Raw genomic sequence first — 6,238 nt, 5'->3', positions numbered from 1 at the left:
GGTTTAGACAAGGTAAGTGGTGGTTTCACCTCACTGTAACTGGTCAAGAAGTATTCTGTAGGTTCGGGGTGTTTAGGAGGGTTAACGATCACCTTGATTAGCTACACTGAGGTGAAAGCATCACTTGCTTCATCTCCACTGGGACTGTATAATGAGATCACTGCCTCACATTTGCAATTGCATTGAAAAAAAAACACCCTTCTCCTAGGGTGGCCATGAGCTAAAAGATGGTGTCAAGGTTCCCTCCCCACTCTGAACATTAGGGTACAGATGTGGGGACCTGCATGAAAAAAAACCCTATTTACCAGCTTAGGTTAACAGTAAGTTGCCACCACGAAGCACGTTCCAAATCTTAGGGGAGAGCCACTTGAAACTGCCTTTCCCCAAATATTTCCCAAATCCCTACCCCCCCCCCCCACACACACACTTTCCTGGGCAGATTTGAGACTAAGGGTATGTCTACACTACGAGATTATTCCGATTTTACAGAAACCAGTTTTTTTAAAACATTGTATAAAGTCGAGTGCACGCGGCCACACTAAGCACATTAATTCAGCGATGTGCGTCCATGTACCGAGGCTAGCGTCGATTTCCTGAGCGTTGCACTGTGGGTAGCTATCCCATAGTTCCCGCAGTCTCCCCTGCCCATTGGAATGCTGGGTTGAGATCCCAGTGCCTGATAGGGCAAAAAACATTGCCGCTGGTGCTTCTGGTTACAGCCTCACCCCTCCCTCCATGAAAGCAGCAGCAGCAGCCAACCGTTTCGCACCTTTTTTCCTGGGTGAACTGTGCAGACGCCATTCCACGGCAAGCATGGACCCTGCTGAGCTCAAGACAGCAATCATGGATGTTTTAAACACCTCACGCATTCTCGTGCAGTCAATGCTGAACTGGGACCTGCAAAGCCAGGCGAGGAGGAGGCGGCGGCTATGGCAGAGCGGCGACGAGAGTGATGAGGACATGGACACAGAATTCTGTCAAACTGTGGGCCCCTGCACTTTGAAGATCCTGCTGGTAATGGGACAGGTTCTAGCCATTGAATGCCGATTTTGGGCCCAGGAAACAAGCACAGACTGGTGGGACCGCATAGTGCTGCAGGTGTGGGACGATTCCCAGTGGCTGAGAAACTTTCGCATGCGTAAGGGCACTTTCATGGAACTTTGTGACTTGCTTTCCCCTGCCCTGAAGTGCCAGAATACCAAGATGAGAGCAGCCCTCACAGTAGAGAAGCGAGTGGCAATAGCCCTCTGGAAGCTTGCAATGCCAGACAGCTACCGGTCAGTCGGGAATCAATTTGGAGTGGGCAAATCTACTGTGGGGGCTGCTGTGATGCAAGTAGCCAAAGCAATCATTAAGCTGCTGCTACGAAAGGTAGTTACTCTGGGAAATGTTCAAGTCATAGTGGATGGCTTTGCTGCAATGGGATTCCCTAACTGTGGTGGGGCAATAGATGGAACCCATATCCCTATCTTGGCACCGGAGCACCAGGGCACCCAGTACATAAAGCGCAAGGGGTACTTTTCAATGGTGCTGCAAGCACTGGTGGATCACAAGGGATGTTTCACCAACATCCACGTGGGATGGCCAGGAAGGGTTCATGAAGCTCGCGTCTTCAGGAACACTACTCTGTTTAAATGGCTGCAGCAAAGGAATTACTTCCCAGACCAGAAAATAACAGTTGGGGATGTTGAAATGCCTGTAATTATCCTGGGGGACCCAGCCTACCCCTTGATGCCATGGCTCATGAAGCCATACACAGGCAGCCTGGACAGTAGTCAGGAGCTGTTCAACTACAGGCTGAGCAAGTGCAGAATGGTGGTAGAATATGCATTTGGCCATTTAAAGGCGCGCTGGCGCACATTATTGACTCGCTCATACCTCAGCCAAACCAATGTCCCCATTGTTATTGCTGCTTGCTGTGTGCTCCACAATCTTTGTGAGAGTAAGGGGGAGACCTTTATGGTGGGGTTGGAGGCTGAGGCAAATCACTTGGCCGCTGATTACGCGCAGCCAGACACCAGGACGATTAGAAGAGCACACCAGGAAGTGGTGCGCATTAGAGAAGCTTTGAAAACCAGTTTCATCACTGGCCATGGTACGGTGTGACTGTTGTGTTTGTTTTTCCTTGATGAACTCCCCCCCCTCCCCCGATTGACCCACAGCTTGCTTTCTAAGGAAATAAAGTCACTATTGTTTAAAAATCATGTATTCTTTATTACTTAATTATAAAAAGAGGGAGATAATTGACAAGGTAGCCCAGGTGGGGTTTGAGAGGAGGATAGTAGGGAAGGAAAAGGCCACTAAAAAAATTTCATAATAATGAGAGCCTTTTCGTTGGGCTGTCCACTGGGGTGGAGTGGGCGGGTGCACGGAACCTACCCCCACGAGTTCTTACTCGTCTGGCGGGTGAGGAGGCTAAGGAACATGGTGAGGGGGGAGGGTGGTTATACAGAGGCTGCAGCGGCACACTGTGATCCTGCTGCCGTTCCTGAAGCTCCACCAGACGCCGGAACATGTCAGTTTGATCACGCAGCAGCCCCAGAGTTCCATCCCGCCACCGCTGATCTTCCTGCCGCCACCTCTCATCTCGAGCATCTCTCTCATCTCGAGCGTCTCTCCTGTCCTCACGTTCATCCCCCCTGTCCTCACGTTGGTTCCTCCTGTCCTCACAGTCACTGGCATCTTTCCTGTACTTTGCTACCACGTCCTTCCACTCATTCGGATGAGCTCTTTCATTGCGGGTCACTTCCATGATTTCCGAAAACATTTCTTCTCGCATCTTTTTTTTCCGACGCTGTCATAACCAGATAGTTAAGGGTTACGGTCTCTTTTACCTGTAAAGGGTTGACAAGCTCAGTAACCTGACGAACACCTAACCAGAGGACCAATCAAGGGACAAGATAATTTCAAATCTCTGTGGAGGGAAGTCTTTGTCTGTGTTCTTTGTTTGGGGTTTTGTTCTCTCTTTGGATCTAAGAGGGGCCAGACGTAATTCCAGGCTCTCCAGATTTCCTGAAGTATTCTCTTCTATTCAGTATAGTAAGTATTAGAAAGGCAGACTAGTCTTCTAATTAATTTCTGTATTTGCAAATGTGTGTTTGCTGGAACCCTATTTTTATTTATTTTTGGTTGCTGTATTTGTCCTGATGCTAGCTCTCTAGTTTCATAAGTTATATCCTGTAAACATTTCCATCCTGATTTTACAGAAATATTTTTACTTTTCTTTCTTTAATTAAAAATCTGTTCTTTTTAGAAACTAATTGATTTCTTCCCTTGTTGGAATTTCAGGGAAAGGGGAGGGGGGAAGGTGAGTCCCTCTTTGTTTTGATTCAAGGAGTTGAATCAAGGTAATCTCTCCCAAGGACTAGGGGAGGGGCAAGAAGGTGGGGGGAATGGATTATTTCCCTTTGTGTTAAGATCCAAGGAAGTTGGGATCTGTGTTCCCCAGGGAAAGTTTGGGGAAACAGGGAGTGTGCTAGACACTGTAATTTCTAGCTGGTGGCAGCTTTACCAGATCTAAACTAGGATTTAAGTTTAGAGGAGTCCATGCAGGTCCCCATCTTGTGGACGCTAAAGTTCAAAGTGGGGAATAAACCTATGACAGCCACCTTATCTGGGATAGCCTTCGGGACGGAGTAGGGAGGCTTGAAAAATTTGCAGCTGCAGGAGGGAGGGAAAAAAGGGAGAGAGTATTTAAAAAGATACATTTTAGAGAACAATGGTCATACTCTTTCACAATGAACAACACTATTCACCTCACATAGCACACGTGTTTTCACTACAAGGTTGCATTTTGCATCTTAATATTGAGTGCCTGCGGCTTTGGTGTTACAGATCACAGATGCAGGTCCAGGCAGCAGAATTCGGCTTGCATGCGGCCATGGTAAGCCATTGTCTTTCATCTTCTGCAGCCTTCATCTATCCAGCACCCTCCTTTCCCAAATAGCAAGGAAAGCCCATTGAGTGCTGCTTCTTTCCTGTTAACGTGCAGCAGCAGAAACCACCCCGTGGCTGGTATCATGGAAGATCACTGCTAGCCAAACGCGGAAATGCTCAGTGCCAATCGCCCCCCGCCCTTCCCCCCGCTTGGCTACCTGCAGGGAAGGATTTCTTTTAAGCAACAGGCAAACAGCCCAGTAGGAATGGCCATCTCTGTCCCCTTACTTAAATTCCTGAATTTCAACCAGGTTACCATGAACAATATCACTCTCCTGAGGATAACACAGCGAGATAAAGAACAGATGTTGCTTGAATGCCAGCAATCACCGGGACCATATGCAGCTAGGCTTTGTCATGCAATGATACCAGATTACTTGCTACATGCATGGCGTGGTCAAGTGTCCTACCATGGAGAACGGAATAAAGCAGCGCTGCCCAGAAACCTTCTGCAAAGGCTTTTGGAGTACCTCCAGGAGAGCTTCATGGAGATGTCCCTGGAGGATTTCCACTCCATCCCCCGACATGTTAACAGACTTTTCCACTAACTGTACTGGCCGCGAATGCATCCCAAGTCCTCAGGGCAAATTAATCATTAAAAAACACTTGCTTTTAAACCATGTTTTATATTTACAAAGGTACACTCACCAGAGGTCCCTTCCATGGCTTCATTGTCTGGGATAGCGGCTTGGGAGGGCTGGGAGGGTAATTCCGTCAGGGTGAGAAAAAGCTCCTGGCTGTTGGGGAGAACGGAGTGCTGTGTGCTCTCTGCTAGGTCGTCATCCTCTTCCTCCTCCTCATCTTCCCCGTCCGCAGACTCCTCAGCCATGGCTGCGATTACCACCCCCACCTCGGAATCCACGGACAGGGGTGGGGAGTGGTGGCGGACCCCCCCTAGAATTGCATGCAGCTCAGCGTAGAAGCGACAAGTTTTCGGGCCTGCCCTGGACTTTCTGTTTGCTTCTTTGGTTTTCTGGTAAGCTTGTCTGAGCTCCTTAACTTTCACACGGCACTGTACTGAGTCCCTGGTGTGGCCTCTCTGCATCATGGCACTGGAAATTTTTTCAAATGTTTTTTCATTTCGTCTTTTGGAATGAATGGGCACAGAATCCTCTCCCCATACAGTGATCAGATCCAGTACCTCCCGTGCGGTCCATGCTGGAGCTCTTTTTCGATTCTCAGGAGACTGCATTGTTACCTGTGCTGAGCTCTGCGTGGTCACCTGTGCTGATGAGCTCTCCACACTGGCCAAACAGAAAATGAAATTCAAAAGTTCACGGGGCTTTTCCTGTCTACCTGGCCAGTGCATCCGAGTTCAGATTGCTTTCCAGAGCGGTCAAATGGTGCACTGTGGGATACCGCCCAGAGGCCAATACTGTCGAATTGCGGCCACACTAACCCTAATCCGACATGGCAATACCGATTTGAGTGCTACTCCCCTCGTCGGGGAGGAGTACAGAAATCGGTTTAAAGAGCCCTTTATATTGATATAAAGGGCCTCGTTGTGTGGACGGGTGCAGGGTTAATTCGGTTTAACGCTGCTAAATTCGGTTTAAATGCATAGTGTAGACCAGGCCTCAGTGTAGCAAAATCCTTTTAATAAAGGAGGGAAACAATGTGGCATCATATTGGAGAAATACCACAAACAGGATTCATAACATAACCACGAGCAAAAAACCCACCAAGTAAGTTTTGGCAATGTCCTTTTCCCCTTAGGGTCTTAAGTCCAATCACCCCAAAGTCCAACAACCCAAAAGTCTCTGTCCCTGGTCAGTGCCACCCCAGAGTTCAAAAGTTTATCTGCAGAGTTTTACCCCCCCAGCCTGGGTGGAAATGGGGGGGGGGGCACACAGGGTGTTAAGGGGCCGGAGGCCAACTGCTCCGCCTCTCTGTGAAGTTCTGCTGCAGCCTTCACCACGACCGGCTCCGCTCCACCAGCTGTGCCGCTCCTCCAGCCAACCCATGAGCCGCTCCAGCCGTCCCCACAAACCGCTCCACTCCGCTCGCTGTTCCATGGGCCACTCCAACCGTCCAACAAACGACTCCGCTCTGCTCCATTCACTGTTCCGTGGGCCGGTCCAACTATCCCGCAAACTGCTCAGCTCGGCTCCACTCCACTCACTGTTCTGTGAGCTGTTCCAACCAGGCCGCAAACTGCTTCACTCTGCCAGCTGCTTAGCAATAGAGCTTCAGGCTTCCCCACTAGTTAACACAGGACTCAGTGATCTCAGCTCAGTAAGTTTAGCTCTTTTAGTGATTTCAGCTTGTAGCAGGAGAGCCCCAGTGCTGGTGCACCATTGGC

Source organism: Mauremys reevesii, unplaced genomic scaffold (genome assembly GCF_016161935.1).
Source record: "Mauremys reevesii isolate NIE-2019 unplaced genomic scaffold, ASM1616193v1 Contig13, whole genome shotgun sequence".
NCBI classification, from domain to species: domain Eukaryota; kingdom Metazoa; phylum Chordata; order Testudines; family Geoemydidae; genus Mauremys; species Mauremys reevesii.
The sequence above is the reverse complement of the archived record's forward strand: the minus strand, read 5'-3'. Positions refer to the sequence as shown.